The sequence below is a fragment of the Felis catus genome, chromosome A1, assembly GCF_018350175.1.
Source record: "Felis catus isolate Fca126 chromosome A1, F.catus_Fca126_mat1.0, whole genome shotgun sequence".
In the NCBI taxonomy this organism is placed as follows: Eukaryota; Metazoa; Chordata; class Mammalia; order Carnivora; family Felidae; genus Felis; species Felis catus.
In genome coordinates, this window is record NC_058368.1 from 58,617,046 (window position 1) to 58,635,499 (window position 18,454).

Here is an 18,454-nt window from a genome sequence, read left to right on the forward strand (position 1 = left end):
ACAAAAAATGAAAATGAATATAAATGGCATCATTCTGAAAGTCACTTCTATAAATCTGTGGATGTGTTAATGATGACACAAATTTTATTAAGTTTAATTGCAAGTTAATTTACAAATAACAGCAGCCTATATAAAAAAATTAGAAATATATTAGCAATCAGATTTTGGAATCAGATTTTGGTAATTTATTTTCCACAACAGAACTTGTACCAATAATCACAATTGTATACTATTTAATACATTGCCTATGTAGTGCTTTAGAAATGGTCTTTGCTTATTCAGCTTCACTCTAGACTTATCTAAATTGTTTTTTACTTTTGTCCAACAAAAATTTGTTTGGTATAATTCTATTGTTCTATTATTTTTATATTTTGGCTATATATTTATTTATATTTACATGGAGTTATGATTTTATTATTGTTGCAGTTTTATTTTTATAGCTTCTATGCTTTTGTGCAATTTAGATCTCCTTCCTAAAATGTTCTTTCTTTTTTTGTGTGTTTATGATTCTGGCTTTCAAGGCAAAACTCTAGTTTAACTCTTCCAATTTCTGTATTACATAAATCTATATCAATATCTGTATTCTCTAGAGGCAACCATGCAATTTATTTATTTTACTAGTTAAATAAGCACTTGTATTTTTATCTCTCATATATAGTATCCAAAGTATTAATATCTCAAGTACAAAGTCAATTACTAAATAAGTAAATAAATAAATAAATAAATAAGATTCCCAGAATTGTAAGAAAGGGAATTTGTGGAAACATTATAAATACTTAATTATGTTATGGGCACTAAGTATTATTATTTATTGATAATTAATTTTTCAAATTAAGTACACATATTTCTTACTAAGTGTAACTAACCATACAGAAACATACAACACCTATGGGCTATGGATTGACATTCAAATGGGGAATCCAGAAAAACCACTTAAATTCACTAAACTTGAGTTTCCCCATCTTTAAGAGAGCAACCAATGCAAATCAATTCACTGAGTTGTACTATCAGGGCTAAGTAAAATATATAGGTACAATTTTTACTAATGTTTGATGTTTTCAACAAATATTTAATGCTTCTATGCACTCCTGTAAGTGCTATGGATAGAAAAGTAAGAGAAAAGCAGTGAAAGGTGCTATCAGAGAAGGAGAGCAGAAGCAACTACTTCCATCGGTGGAAGGAGGAGAAGAAGGCAATGCCATGGGAGTTTTTCCGCAAGACTTGAGGTCTGAACTGGCAGCTGAATAATGACTAATTGGAGTTAGCTAGATAAGTGAGGTGAGGTAAACAAGGAAAAATATTCCAGGTAGTTACCTCATTTACCATGAAAAATAGCGCAATGATTTTAGGTTAATTTCTCTGTTAGTTATCAGAGCTGCATTTTATCACATGAGTAAACTAAAGCTCACAGAACTTAAAATCTCTATTGCCCCAGGTTCACCTAGCTAATGAGAGAGCCTGCATTGAACCTGTTCTGACTGTAGCATGGAAAATATTCTTTCCAAAGTGCTACCATGAGAGAACATATAATAGAGACCAAATAAATATTTGATGTCTTACTTGAAAAACCTGGAATAATTAAGCAAGTCTAGAAAATTGGAGCTTCTTATAAATATTTAATCTAAAAAGTTGCATATGTCAATCAAATTAATATCTCTATATATGAAGTGATAGACATGACTTATTTAAAGCCTTATGTATTTTACAAATATCCACCCAGAAACAGCATATCTCTTAACCCTATCTGATCAACACAATTCCAGAAACATGAGGTCCATGCAAACATACAGCTGGTCATCTAAGCAATTTCATATATATTTCCCTAAAAACAGATCATTTTTGTTGTTATTGTTTCTGCCCTAGAGGAACCCTTGGGTTTCTTGGCTCGGAAAAATTAAGACTCATAGAAAAACTTCAATATGAGTACAGATCATGAATGCCTTCAATATTCACAGAATTATGTCAACACAGATAATATACCAGTGCAATTTTCAAAGAAGAATTTTTAGTTTTGCCTTAAGCTGTCATTCTATAACAGAAAAATTAATAAAAATGTTGACAAAATATCAAGTAATAAAACCTTATTCTGAATATAGTAACCCTGAACTTTTTTATTGGAAGTTCAGTTTTGGTCTTTCAAAATATCACAGGGCACTTAACTATTTTTTTAAATGTTTGTCATTAAAATGTATGATTGTAATCCATAATATATTAAACTTCAAGATTTCATGGGGTATTTTTCATATAAATAAATTAATGGCTAAGTTAAATATTGCCTGAGGCCTGAAATAAACTTTTCATTGAACCACATACACAAAACAAACCAAAAAAAAACAAAAAAAGGAAATAAAAGAAAAAATAAGTAAAAGAGAGGAAAAAATATCACTCCCTTTTTACAAGGGCATTTGTTTTTGCTCTTTGCTATGAAGGAAGACAGTTTTCTTATCAGTCTGATAAATTTTAAAAAGTCTCTACTTCCTCTGCAGCATCAAAATCACTGCTTTTCTACAATTATACTCCTTAGCAAAGAATGTCTGCTTTAGTCCAGAAAATATGGCTATGCAGAATAAAAGCAAAAAAGGCTTTATAGTCTTTATAGTCTTTTTGATTCCAATTCTAATTAATATCAAAAATTATATATACATTTTTCATGAAATTATTTGCGTGTGTGTAAGTTACAGTACTTAAACATATTATTCTACATGCAAAGATTGATTCCTTTAAGTAGTCATTGACTAATATCTTGAGTGGGGTAATAAGTAATTTTCAGCAATTATGTTCATAAAATGTTACTAATTTCTTGATAACTTAATCTCCATTGTTATGAGCAGAATGCTAAGGTGAACCCACAGATTCCTGTTCTTTGGTGTACTACTGACCTTGTGTAATCCCCATCCTTTGTGAGCAGAACATGTGGATACGACAGAAGACCACTCTCATGTTAACATTACATTATATAGGATAACACTCTTCATGTTAACATTACAGAGCAAATGTGAAGGAATTTTTCAGGTAAAATTCATGTCCCTAATCAGTTGACTTTGAAGTAATAGAAAGTGAGATTAGCTTCAGCGGGCCCCATCTAACCAAGTGAGCAGTTAAGAAGAAGTCAGAGAGTTTTCACATGAGGAAATTCTCCAGTTAATCTTGAAGAAGCAGACACTGCGAGTTGCCTATGGAGGTGATCTCCTGGCAACCTGCAGGGAAATAGGGTCTTATGACCACACTGAACTGAGGTCTGTCAAGAAATGGTGAGATTGGAAGAGGAGCTGGGACCTTTCTTAGGTAAGATTGTAACCCAAACTAACACCTCAGTTTTAGACTATCCATCCCCTGACTAGGAGATAAAGTTAACCTGGACTTGGCATCTTTACCTCGGGAAAACAGAAGATAATAAGCTTTTGTTGTTTTAAGCAGCTATATTTGTGGTAATCTGTTAGAAAGCAACAGGAAACTGATGCATTCAATAGGGAATATCAGTTGCATTGTATTATGTTTTCCATCAAAAGAATGAATGCTAAACTTAAAAACGATTCCTTAAAAATTTAGCTATCAAGATTAGCTTTTCATAGGGATTAAATCTGAAATTTTATAAGAAAAAATGCTTGATTTTCACCATATGATAACATAATTAAATATATCTTGGTTGACATCCATGTTCTGCTGAGACACACTTATTTACTCTAAGAAGTCTTCTGTGTCGGTCAAAGTGTAATGTAAAACGCCCAGAAACCTCTTTAGGCTTTTCAAGCAGAAAGATATTTATTTCAGGGAGTTTGGTGCTTACAAAATCATCACAAGGGCTGAGAAAGGAACTGTGCTTCAAAATTAGGCTGCCAGATTCTGTTGGCAATGAGATCTACTCACAAGTGTTTCCAAAGACAGAAGAGGGAGTGTAGAAGAAGAAAAGAGCCAGATCAGTTTTTCTAGCCTAGGTTTGTATTTCTATTGCATGCAAGTATACATCTCTCTGTTTTCTCTAACATAATATTTATAATACTATATTCTAATAACTCATTACCGACTAAAATTTTTTGTGTACTTTTGTTTCAGTAATTCTATGTATATATTTCCTATTAATGAAATTGCTCAATATGCATACAACTTGTTTCAGTAATATGCAATTAATAATCTTCAGATTCTTCATATATATGTGTGTGTGCATGTGTGTGTGTATATATATATATATATATATATACATATATATAAAACATATATGTATATATATACATATATATAAAACATATATGTGTATATATATATATACATATATATAAAACATATATATGTATATATATGTGGTAAAATTTGATTTTCCTTCCTAGTTTTTCTACTAAGGAATTGATAAGTACTAAAATCCTTTAGAACATTTCTAAAGGAATGTCAAATGTATTAAAACCCAAGTATTAAGTACTAGTATGGCTTGTGATTTAAGTGTGTTTGTATGTGTATGGGCTCCTAGAACTCGGGTTGTATGCTTTATATTTTTGATTTCAGTAAGTGTATGTACCACAATTTAAACACAGTGCAACTTCAAAACATCTCCCCCCTACTATAATGCATTATTTCTTATCCTTGTATCATCAGAAAATAGGCATTGTACTTCATAAACTAGCAAATTAATCACTTCAGAAATTATCACAAACTTAACAGAATTTATTTTGATTGTGTAGTGTATGTGTATTTTATTTCCATTACTGGAACTTCTCTAGGAATATTATTTGTGACCATATCTCCATCAACCCACATTTTTAGAAGGAAATTTCTGTCTTATAATCTGTTCTATTCAACTGAATGAAGTCTAAGTGTACACAGAACACTAGAGGCTTCTTTGGAGATAACAAAATACGCAATGTTTCCTTTAGGCTTCTAAGATCAAATTATAATCTTTTGGGTATACAGATTTAAAATAGGTTTTTTTTTTTTTTTGAGAATTTATACGCCTAGTGCCATCTAAAGCATTTTCTTATTAATTTACTCCATGTTCACAAAAACGGCCAGTATACTTCAGTGTTCTCACAACTGATGCTAAAATCTTGAAATAGTTTTATGCTGATACTTCTCCCCTTCCACCCTGGCCATCCCAACCTCTCAGAAATTTCCTCTATCCTCCATATTCTAGCAACTAAAGGGCTCATAGCTGCCTCAGCAAAAAGCTACCAAAATTTGCTAAAAATGGCACAGACACTGCTTGCCATACTGGATGTGAAGTGCCTCTGATTATGCTCATTTTTGTAGTTGTGTAAACTGAGGTACAGAGTAATTAAGCAATTCAGCCTGTAATAGCTGGAATTTATACCCAAGCAGTCTGACTCAGAAGTAAACTCTGTATTCAATACTATATAGTCCTACGTATTGTCTTAAATTAAAAAGGAAGATGTTACATGTATACTCATATTTTGATAAAATTCTAGGGAACCCTAACAGAATGATCAGACCAGTTTTACACTTAAGCAGATATTATCTACATATGTACATGTATTACATATGTATTAAGTTTAGTTTAATACATTTTGAAATTAGTTTTCTTTTTACCTTGTATGTTATTATTGACTTATTGAAGTGACAAAAAGTGCATAGTTAAATACTGTAAATAAATAAGACACCAGGACAAATATTTAATCTCCACATGCACAATTAAGTCAGTTTTAGCAGCAACAGTGCTTTGATTATTATTATTTTATTTATCTTTTTTCCAGGAGAAAACGAAGGTGGGATCAAGGCACCAACCTGCTGCCTCAGCTGGCAGGGTCACTTGTGTGTTCCAGGCTTGAGATTCTTTGTATAGCTGCAGGTTAGTGATTGCTGAGCCGGTTTAAGTAGGATTGTTGCAGAGGTGACCTTTCCAGTCTCCTACAATTTATATCATTTACTGGCAATTGGAAAAACAGCTACAATAGTATCAGCTACCCGAGAGGCTAGTCCTTCTGCTGGGCCTCCTGGCCAGACAACAGACATCTCAGTAGATCTTAGGCCAAAAAAAAGCGTGCAAGTAGATATAGAAAGGGGTAAAAACAAAATGTCCTGTAAAAGTTCTTACCCGTATAATCAAAGGTAGAAAGAACTCTTTAGATTTGTTGGTATAAGACATTACATAAGGCAATATGTTTACATGAGGCTCAGCCAAAAGCAGGGAATTAGGAAAAAAAAATTGGAATAGGGATTCCTTCTCCTTCTTTATTTCAAAACTTGTGTAAATAATGCCAACAAGCTTTTGTTCCTGTGCCAGAAAAACAAGGGCATGAATGATTCAGTTGGTCAGTATCACCTTGTACAAAATAGGGTGCCTTCCTCCTGACAAAATCAAAACGTGTTCTAAGTAGATACTGGTTTTGTGATTGAACAGTCCCTTCTGAGGGTAAAATTGAAAAGCTTATTTTATCCATTTTAATAAAATGGTGTTTTAAATAAAGTTCACTTTAACATAGTGAGGGTTTTGTCCTTTCATCTAGTGATTTTGTATTAGGCTCAAACACAATGTTAAACAGAAATTTTAACATGTATCTGTCATGAAATATATAAAGCAACTGTGAATATAAGAAGACTTCCTATGTCCCTGATGAGACAAACTGGAAATCTGTGGTCAAATAGATACTTGTATTTAATTTATTCATTTGATAGTACATGCTTAAAATTACATATTACATGGACCAATACATTTTATTTTTAGAAATAGAACTGTTTTCTATTGTTACATTTTATGAAAACAAAAGACATTCAAATTAGTGGCATAAATATTCTGTTGCAGATTCTTCATCATGAATGAGGCCACTTTTTGAATTATTAAACAGTTTTCCAAAGTACACCATCTCACATGTTTCTAAGTGGTCTAAAGTAAAACATCTGTTTATAATCCATGTATGGTGCTGTCATTGAAATTTCATCCCATGTTGGAAGTATCCATTTGCGTAACTAGAACTATCTATTGTGACTATGTGACTACCACTTACCAAGGCACTTTATAAAGTGATTTTTATGAGTTTTGTTTATGATGATGACATCTAACACAACCATGAAGTCATACCCTCAGGAATTACTAACATGGTGTCAAATATATTTGCCTCCTGTTTACTCTGTTTCTCCAGTGACCTCTATTAGTGTCCAAAGCTTGCATTGACTGAGAGTCATTTCTGTCCTCCAGAGACAATATTGTGTGGCTCAAAATAAAGTAATAGAATGGTCACCACATTATATGGCAGCAATAGGTCATCTAATAGGGTCTCTAACTTAATTCTGGCTAAAATGTAAATTGTCTAAACCTATTTTAGAAATCTAGTTCATACTAATACTAGATGTATTAGCCATACTAATTAGCCCATACTAATACTAGATGTATCGTTTACATAAAGAATAAGAATCAATACGTGTGCGTGCACATATACGCATGCATACACATGATGACACATTACTAATTACATTATTTAATAATATTAGTTTCACACTTTTCAGACAACCATTAAATTAGGATGAAGGCCACAGAAAAGCATTTAAGGTCAACAGTTTGAAATCAGTCATTGTCTTCCAAACCTTGGCTCTGTTTTCTAACCATGCTGTCTTAGACAAGTTGCTTAATATCCGAAGCTTTACTTTACTCATCTCTAAATTAGGACTGATAATGGTACTGACATAATAGGACTGATATAAGGGATTTAAGAATTTGCCAGTATGGGGTGGGGGTGCCTGGTGGCTCAGTCAGTTAAGAGTCTGACTTTGGCTCAGGTCATGATCTCCCTGTTCATGGGTTCAAGCCCCGTGTTGGGCTCTGTGCTGACAGCTAAGAGCCTGGAGCCTGCTTCAGATTCTGTGTCTCCCTCTCTCTCTGCCCCTCCCCCACTCACATACTCTCTCTCTCTCCCCCTCTCTCTCTCTCTCTCTCTCTGTCTGTCAAAACTAAATAAACATTAAACAATTTTTAAAAAAGAATTTGGCAATATGCATGTTAGTGATATGATAGAAAAATATTTAGCAAATGGCCATAATATTTGCAATTATAAAATTCTGTGAAAAAGATAGAATTTGGATTTTACGTGGTGAAAAATAAGCAGAATAAGCCAATAGGAAAATTTACATAAAAATTTAAATTTCTGGAACAGAGTATATATGTGTATATGTATACAAATATAATATTTCCTATTATATACTTGAAAATATTTTCTATTTATGTACAAATATGTTTTTAAATTTGCATATCATAGATATATATAAATATATATGTATGATATTCCACTGTCCTTTCCTTTATAATTATAAATCAGAAATCTTTACATTTTTAGATACTTCTTGTATAAAGAATTCTTTTTTCTATAAATGAAAGGAAAAGGAAACACCATATGTATAGATATAAGATGGGCTGAGTTTTGCTATTATTGACCTTGAAATCTGACTATAATTTTCCATATAGTCAAACTGAAAATGTCAGGTAAAAATTATTTGGTCTACTATGCACTTAATGCCATGGCACATATAAATACCATGGTCCACATTCTTAAAGATTTTACAGTTTAATTTGTATATTTTAGAAATGCTTAGACAGATTTCTATTGCCCATATCTCATATCTAATAGTTTGCTTTTCCACATAGAAAACTTCTAATATGCTCAAGGGATTCTTTGCCTTTTCCTTCAGTAGAAAATTATTAGTAGTGTGTGAATAATAAAGGGCTTCAATTTTCCAAGATCAGCAAACACTAGCAACACTTCTTTTTTTTTTATTTCTTTTTTTTTTTTTTTTTCTTTTTGGGACAGAGAGAGACAGAGCATGAACGGGGGAGGGGCAGAAAGAGAGGGAGACACAGAATCGGAAACAGGCTCCAGGCTCCGAGCCATCAGCCCAGAGCCTGACGCGGGGCTCGAACTCACGGACCGCGAGATCGTGACCTGGCTGAAGTCGGACGCTTAACCGACTGCGCCACCCAGGCGCCCCACTTCTTTTTTTTTTTTTAATGTTTATTTATTTTTGAGAGAGAGACAGAGTATGAGTGGGGGGAGAAGCAGAGAGAGAGGGAGACACAGAATCTGAAGCAGGCTCCAGGCTCTGAGCTGTCAGCACAGAGCCCGATGGGAGGGTTGAACTCACAAACCCTCAGATCGTGACCTGAGCTGAAGTTGGACGCTTACCGTCTGAGCCACCCAGGCACCCCTAACACTGGCACCACTTCTTACCCACCCATGTGCTCTCATCTAGAGAGACATCTTTTAACAACATGAACAACCCTACTAGTCTATGTTAACTTTGAACAATGAACACACTGGGGAGGAGTCTGGCTCCAGGCCAAAATCCTATGTGTGCTCTCTCAAGCCAGACCATAAGCTTTTATGAAGGCTTACCTGGCACATGTCACACCAAGCCAGGTGCACAGCCAGGACACTGTGCTCTGTGAAGGGAGCTCAGGGACCCAGACCCACCTGGCTGGCTATGCTTTGATGCACATGCACATATGCATTCTAGCCTAGGCAGCTCTATTCACCGGCCTCTCTCGAGCACCTCTGCCAAGACTCCTCCATAATTATAGGCATGCTTTAGAGACACTGTTCTCCACTCGACTCAGACTCAGTATGTTTTCACTGCTAACAGCTTCCCCCTCCCTTGCTTGGCCCCTGGGTCAGTAAAAGGGCAGAAGCTTTTAGTTTAGGGCTCCCCAAGCACTGAGAAAATACCCACATCTGCACTGAGCCACCAGCCCCTCACTCAGTGCTGTTCCATGGGGAAAAATAGAACACCAAGGGAGCTCATGCTTTTTCCTGTTTATGCTACTTATATTATCACAATAAGTGATTAAAGGCTTGACTGTTACTTTCATTTTGACTGTCTTAACTGACCACTTGACATCTGGCAGCTCAGCACTCTCTAGCTCAGTTCAGCTGTTGACAGTTGGTAGGGAGAGAGGGTGATAGATAAAGTTAACTATGGAAGGGTGCTGAGTCAGAAAATGAGCGACATATTGAATGAAATTCATTAAAAGAAGTCAAAAGTAATAAAGTATTTCTGATACCCAATAATATTTTCCTAAATTAACTCTATATATACAAGAAAGAATTGTAAGCTGGGAACTTCAGAGATATTTCCCATATTTGGTTTCCATGGAACTGTGTGCAGTGATGGTTTGTTTCCAGTATACATGTGTTTTAATTAAACAGAGTGCACTACAAAGCAGAGATGGTTTCTATCATCTGTGCCATTCCAGGAAAATATTCACAGGTGACATAAGAAAAAAATCAAAGACTAATGCAGCAGTATGATCAGTGCTTATTTTTCTGTAACTGACTTTATGTCATAGCATTTAAATACAGCACACTCTGTATGAGATAGCACCAAAATTTGCAGTAATTACTAAGATAACATCTCCTGTGAGTGGAGACATAACTTTGGCACAATCCTACAGAATAGGTGAAGTAGACGAAGGAAAGCAGAAGACAGTCATTATCAGTGTTTTAATTCCTTGGTTACGTTCACGGAAGTTGATGGCATTAGACATAGTAAATAGGGAGTAAGAGCTTTGACCCCTCAAGGTTCTTTTAAATCCTGAAGGCATTCCACACTCTTGATGGGCTTGGATTCACAGCAGTTTGACAACATGTTCCCTTTCTGATTAAAACTGCTGTAGTTAGCTTGAGAGCAGCAGAGAAAGCTGTCAAATTAATAAGCAAGAAAATGCTGCTTAAAGCAAGATTTTAGAGGCTGTTTCTCACCTCATTTGCCAGCTCTACCTCAGAGACCACTTATTTAAACAGTTCTTACACTGAAATACTTTACATTCCTATGTTCATTTTAATTATGAACAGTCCTTACACTAGACTGAATTCCCAACATTAATCATGATGTCTACCACAGATCCCAGTTGTTTCTGGTATCTCAAATACAGGACAACCTTCTTCCTAGATGATAGACTAAGATTTATTAAAACCAAAACATTCTTCCCCATCCCATCCCTTCTCTCAAGAAAGAATAGCTACTCACTATTGGGATTTTTTAGAAATAAATATATCTTGATTCCACTTTGAAGTATTAAACTAAATAAACCCACCCAATATTGTAACCGAGAAAACCCAAATGCCTAATATCTTTATCCACATGGAATTATTGCAGTATTGGTATAAGAAACAATATTAAATTATGCTGAGGTTAAATGGTCATATAAATATTCAAAGTCTAGGGACGCCTGGGTGGCTTAGTTGGTTAAGCATCAGAACAGATTTCGGATCAAGTCATGATCTCACATTTCGTGAGATGGAGACCCATGCTGGGCTCTGCGCTAGGGGCTTGGGATTCTTTCTCTCCCTCTCTCTCTGCCCCTCCCCACTTGTACTCTTTCTCTCAAAATAAACATTAAAAAAATAAAATGTTCAAAGTCTAATAACAAATATATGCTTGAAGTAAATGATTTGGAGGGTATTAATTAGTATTTGTTGAACAGTTCTTGAATGCCAGTCACTACCTTTAATGATAGACAATATGTTACCTCAAAACCAACTAAAATAATTTAATGAATGCAGATGAATGAACTAAAGTCCTGAGATGTTCAACAATTTTGTGCAGTCCACCTAATTCACTATGTTCCTTCTCTTCTGTTGTAACTCAGCTTTCTTCCATAGGCCATACTCTATTACCCACATGCATAGCCTCCTGAAATTTGCTGAGCATGCTTATGATTATACTTGGTATTGAAGGGGTGAGAAAGAAGCCAAGATAGGTTTCCATATTTGTGAAAATTACCAAACCCAGTTAGATTAAGGCAAAATTACAAGGCAGTATATATTAAAAAGGGAAGAAGAAAAGAAGGAAGGAAGGAAGGAAGGAAGGAAGGAAGGAAGGAAGGAAGGAAAATATGAAGGAGGGGAGGAAGGAAAGAAGAAGGGATGGAAGGAAGGAAGGAAAGAAGGAAGAAAGGAAGGAAGGATGGAAAGAAAAGGGATGGAAGAAAGGAAGGAAGGTAGAAGGTAGAGAGGGAAGAAATAGCAAGATGTAAAGTTTTTTTATTGTTGAATGACTCTTGGTAAACTATTTAAACTTGCTGCCCTTCAATTTACTTACCTGCAAATGAGATTATGAATAAGGCTTACTTTGTACATTGTTATAAAACATTAGAAAAAAGATTCGTACAATTTATGTAGCATAGAAATTTACAGAGTATAAGCTTAATATATGCTTATCATTATTAGATAAGGAAACAAAAATCTTACATGCTAAGAAGTATGTTAACAGTCATAGTGACAATAGTAATAACAATAACAGTAGAACTAATCACTCTAGGTTATATGAATTAATGCCATTAATCATCTCAAGTATCTTAGCATATTACTATCCATATTTAACAGTGAAGGAAATTACAGTACAGAAACATTAAGTACATTGTTTAACAGCTCTCCACTACCAAGTGACAGAGAGCCGAGGAGACTGGCTCTTCAGGGTCCTTTGACAATGTGCATGTACTGTGTACATACTGACCATGGTCGTGTAGCTGTTATTATGAGTAAACATGTGTTTCCTAGTCACTGTGAATTCCTGTAGGCAGTATGACATGACAATTCTAGTGACAATAAAAATTGTAACCAGAATGCAAAAGTTAAATCCAGGCTAAAAAGGTAGTTTTCATATTGATATAAAGTCATTATGTTGGAATCTCACAGTGATAGGTTTGAGAGTTCTCAAGGATATGCTCGGAGCTCCTGCAGCCTGGCAGGATCTTCCCTGGACTACAGGGAATGCCTCAAACGTCAGTGCCTAACACCACTGCACTGAGCATAAAAGAACTGGCACATGCTGACTGACCCCTCTCAGCCGAGTCCATCCTGCCCTCACAGTGCTTCCTAAAATTTTTCCCACCTAAAAGTGCTCAGTTTTCACCAGCATTCTACTTTTCTGGACACAAAATATATGCTTTAGTAAAAATGACCTAGTTTGAGTCTTAAAATCCTAATGAGGGAATAGACTCTTCTCTACAGGGATAGCCAGCAATATTGTACCTGCTTACAGCTCAGTATGGGGTCCTGTGAAAGATCCCGGGCAGTCTGGCAGGAAGGAAGTTCCAGTGGGTATCTGCGTCAGTCAGGAAGCACAAGGCATAGGAATGGACAAGACTTCTTGGAAGACATACTCTACCTTTTCTCTCAATTCACTGGGCAGGTGGGGGCAGAGATAAGTTAATTGAAAGCAGAAGGGGAGAAGTTGCTTCAGGCACTTGCACATTCTGAAAGCACTTGGAATCATAGTAGAGGAAGACTTTGATTGATTTAATTACTACTCAAGTGTAGAGAGGTTGGAGCCCACAGGCATACTCCAAACATGCACAAGTTTCTTTTGTTAGTTAAATTTATGCTGCTGAGAAAGAATAAAGCTGGATGGATAAGAAACAATCTGGTGAGGAGTGTCCCATGAAGAAGAAATCCTTATTTTTCTAGTCCTATCTACGTATGACAAAACTGAATGTACTGGGGGGCCATTTTCATCACCAAAAGATGGCACAAGGCATTTCCTCAGGCAGGAAATGCCTGGTAACTGTGTCTTCCCAGTTAATTTTAACCAATGGTTCACACTATCGGGGTAGTTACTTTGTGCCAGACACTGTTAGAAAATATATGCTGCATTTGTTCACTTCTAACCCTTACTACAACCCAGTGTTTAAGGTGGGTACTATTTTGATCTGTATTTTTGAGAATTTTCTATATCTGGAAAACAGTAGAGCCAGGACTGGTACCCAGGCAGCCTGGCTTTATAGTCTATGTTCCTAGGTACTCCAGGATACTGCCCCTAAATTGCAGCATGGCTAATAATCAACAAAGAAGAGATAAGTAATAAAGACTATAGGTGTTACATCTTTGGAAACCTCTATTTCATCAAATATGTCACTAGAATGATGTATGGCAACTAAGGACAGTATTTGCAAACCTACGGAAGAGTTGGCCAAAACTGATTTGATGAAGTAAAGTTGAATTCCACCAGATTGTATATTTAGCAAGGTAAAGACCCATCTTGGCTGCATTGAGATGGGAAAATCAATACTGAGAAAATGCAGGGGCTCCCCATGATGGTAAAATTTATTAATAAAGTTTGCCAAAAGTTGTTGAAATCATCCCACCCAGCATGAAGTAAAAGGATCGACATTTCTTCAGTCCATAGCTGAGCCCATATTCTTCATATTGGGGACTTTCTGGTGTACCTTCTAAAGTTATTTTAAATTTTTTTTTCAACGTTTATTTTTATTTTTGGGACAGAGAGAGACAGAGCATGAACGGGGGAGGGGCAGAGAGAGAGGGAGACACAGAATCGGAAACAGGCTCCAGGCTCTGAGCCATCAGCCCAGAACCTGACGCGGGGCTCGAACTCACGGACCGCGAGATCGTGACCTGGCTGAAGTCGGTCGCTTAACCGACTGCGCCACCCAGGCGCCCCCTAAAGTTATTTTAAATGCAATAAAAGAACAGCAAGCCCAGATCCTAGAATGAATTAAAGAAGCCTGGGCTACATAATGCTTAAGAATTTATAATATTATTGTCTTAGTCTCACCCAAATTGAATACAGCTCATGTAGACTTTAATTAGCTTCTTTTGTTCTATTCCATATTCCCTTATACTCACCAATGTTATAGAATATTTGAGGAAAAGATCCCAAACTGTTTACATGCCATGGTATCCTGGAGGCTACTGAAATAGATATGATGGAACATACTGTCATCTAGAATCCAGAAATACACGTATCAGGATTGACATTGCAGGATAGTGGACCGAACAGAATCAATGTAACACGATATGTCAATCATCAAACCTCAAATAAAAGTGGTTTATCCAGAAATATGACCAGCTGCTCTACTGGGTTGGTATACTACCTGAAAAGAGAGGATTTGCCATAGTGAAAGAGCCTATGAGTGTCTGGGCCTCCTATTCAGAAGCTCTTGTATCCTGGATATCCAAGTTGAATGTATCTTACATATATGTTTAGTTTAGATTTACTGTCTCAGATAGCTGATATACTTTGTGTAGAAATTGGAAGACAGATGATTTGGCACCATTGACAGCTGACTTGGTCCACCTGCTCAACGTAAGCAGCACTGAATACAGCCTGGATGATGTTCAACAAGGTTTACTGTAACCATATACCTTGGGCAGTTATATACAAAGGCTTATGAAATTGTAATGGGTTTGGCAGAATGGTCCATCAAAAACTGATTCATTTATGGATCAATATTTTGAAGCGAGGGGCTTTGTTTGAGTAGAAATAGCACAAATCTCCCAACATGCAAAATATAAATACTCATCAAAGGAGAAGTTCTTCACCTACATTTTCGAATTCCAAAATAGACCTACTTACACAGATGGCTGAAACTGTGCCTGGACTCACATGTAGCATGGTTAGGCTGGCTGGATGCTATCCTGTGGGCTGGAAAACACTTGGTGCTACTAACCAAAAATGAAGCAAGCATTCAGACAACTGTTGGGCCAGCAAGGAAACTCCACAACAATAGCATCAGAAACTGTTCCCCATGGGACATAGGAAGCACACATTTGGTGAATGGACTAACAGGATCTTTACTACTTTTATCATCGCTCAAGGTAAAAAATATCCCTTAATCTGCACCAAATTATTTCTCCAGATCTAGAGAGACTATGATTATAGCAACTATAACCATTACCATCCTCATTAATCACATTTAACAACCATGAGTATAATAATTTATAAATAAGTAAAAAGTAAGATTATTCATAACCAAAATGATACCAGTAACCAAGAAAATAATTTTACAGCCACAGTAATGAGGGAACAGGAAAAGAATAGTAGTAAGCCATGGACTTCTCACTTACCTAACCAGCACTAAAAGGTGGAACAATGCCCCGGCCAACTGTAACTCTATATCTAGCTAAAAGAGTCATTGTAACCAACGAATCTAAAACAATCTAGAAAGGGAAGAATGTACATTTAATGTTTCTGTAATGATGGCTATGAGGATGCAGGAGCAAGCATGGTATTAACTGTGCAAAATTTCCCCAGAGTACAAGCAGAATGTCCTCATTCCAGAGGCCACCACAATGGGGGAAATAGATTGAAAGTTGTCACAATTTACAGATAGCTACAATCCATACTAATACTACAATAAAATTTAAATACTAGTGATTTACCCTACTAAAGTGATATTACTGACTGGCTGACCCATAGGTTTATATAAAATATTCCCTTTTATTGGAGAAGGGATGACGGTAGTGGCACGTGCCATACCTTGCCACCTTCCACAGCAATTTATCTCAGTAGTTCAGAGAGCTACTGAACCAGTTGGGATCTGCATAGTGTAGGGTATTATCTCTCAAAATATGATCATAAGCTCTCCAGAAATAAGAGAATGGGAATTGAAAAGTATGATTTCTAATATTTTCACCACCGCAGAAATTATTGGTGACATCATTACAAGAAAACAAATGACATTTCAACAAGAAGTTAGTTGACAGAATTTATGAAATTCTAATACTAAATCACTTGTTCCTCAACTTCCTGTTTGAAGTTTGAAGAATTTATGCACTCTGTGAAATATATTCTGTGTACATAAATCCGTCAGGGATTTCAGAAAAAAAGAAACTTTAAGAGTGCAGGGATGTTTTAGTGTCTGTCTCTTAAAACAAGCCAACTGGAATTGAAATTGGTTCAAAAATAGTTCCAATTGGTGTCTGAGGATGAGAACAGTACACTGTTCGCTTATTGAATATAAGACAGTGCACCTTGCAATATTTATTAAGTTAGCAATAACATGTTTCATAACAAGGTAGAAAGAACTACCACATGCACCATGTAGTTCTTGGTTACTAAGTTTGGACAGGAAACAAGAGAGCAGCACTGAAGTCCACAACCAGCGATTGGAATGTGACATGCTTTGGACAGCCCTGCTGGGCTATGTTTGTCCCAGTTCTTGTAACCTCATACCCACATACAGATTATACTCTTACAGTTGAATTGGACCCATGCATGCATGATACTCAGTCATCATCATAAAACATGAGAATAATGTAGCAAATTGACCCTGATGAGACAGAAGAAGATATTTTACCCCAACCTGGATTGACGAGGTGAAGCTTGCTAAAGGTAAATGCAGTTGTGATATAAAAGGGGCAGAAGAAATTCTGTAATATCCCACTCAGGGCTTGGCTGCAGAGTACCAATGCCACCTACCTGAGGATTTCCTGAGATAATATGCAGATACTCAGGGTAATCCTCTCACTGAATAACCCTGGCCAGATACACTATGCATCCCTCTGCTAATAATATATCTTTCCAGCTATTGAAGTAAAATTTTACTTTTATAAGATTTATGTGTCAAAGTACTCTTTTTTTTTTCCCAAGCCTGTAGAGAGATTCGTGTGTCTACTTTAAGAAGTTAAAAACCTGTCACGTTTACATTGTAGACTCCAATAGTATTGCAATGCATACATTTCTTTCTTTAAAGCCTATGCTGGGGCGCCTGGGTGGCTCAGTCGGTTAAGCGTCCGACTTCAGCTCAGGTCACAATCTCGTAGTCCGCGCGCTCGAGCCCCGCATCGGCCTCTGGACTGATGGCTCAGAGCCTGGAGCCTGCTTCCGATTCTGTGTCTCCCTCTCTCTCTGCCCCTCCCCCGTTCATGCTCTGTCTCTCTCTCTGCCCCTCCCCCGTTCATGCTCTGTCTCTCTCTGTCTGAAAAATAAATAAACGTTAAAAAAATAAATAAATAAAGCCTATGCTTTCAGAAACTATGCTTTATGGCCACAGGTACCACAAATTAAATGTCAGGATTACATTATTTAAATTGCCACAAAACATGTTTCTTACACTGCATATCTTATAATTTTAAATGATGCCAATTTTTACCAAAACCAATAATAGCCTGAATTCATTTCAGTGTTGACCCTGTCCTCCATTTCCCTACCATATTCAAGTGAGGATTGTATCTCATTAATTATAGCTCCTAAATAACTTTTGAATCTGTCCTCAGACTCTACCTCCAGTGCTAATTTAATCATATCCTATCTCAACTAGGAGCTTTATATAAATAATTTTCCTGGCTCTAGCATTCCTAAAATTAATCTTTGACATTGTGAGCATAGTCTTTCTAGAACATTACCATGATTATGTTAATAACAGCTACAGTGTTTTCCCACATCTTAAGTGGTAATAGACAGATCCTTTAAACTAGTCCTTTATGATCCTTTATGATCCTTTAAGATCCTTTATGGATTCGTTCTGCTTTTCAAAATCATGTCTGATGACTATCCATTTCACTCTTTCACAGGTAGTGCCAGTGATTTACAATTGCCAATATTAGCCATGCCATTTCATTCATCCATGACTTTGCTATTATTTCCTAAACCTGGACTTTTCCAGCTTACTAAAATATAGTCATCTTTCAAAATATTCTATGCTTTATGCCTTTATTGGCTTCCAATTATCATTCTTTTTTAAACATATTTATTTATTTTGAGAAAAAAAAGAGAGAGGGGGAGA

At 36.0% G+C, this 18,454-nt stretch overlaps 1 long non-coding RNA gene across 1 annotated transcript in view; it reads left to right on the plus strand.

The window, feature by feature from the left end:
- LOC123384617 overlaps positions 1-6,803 on the plus strand; it is a 69,771-nt gene extending 62,968 nt beyond the window's left edge. Inside the window, exon 2 of the long non-coding RNA XR_006595992.1 lies at positions 5,700-6,803. This is a non-coding gene — a long non-coding RNA (uncharacterized LOC123384617). The remainder of the gene's footprint in view (positions 1-5,699) is intronic.
- Positions 6,804-18,454: the final 11,651 nt, after the last annotated feature.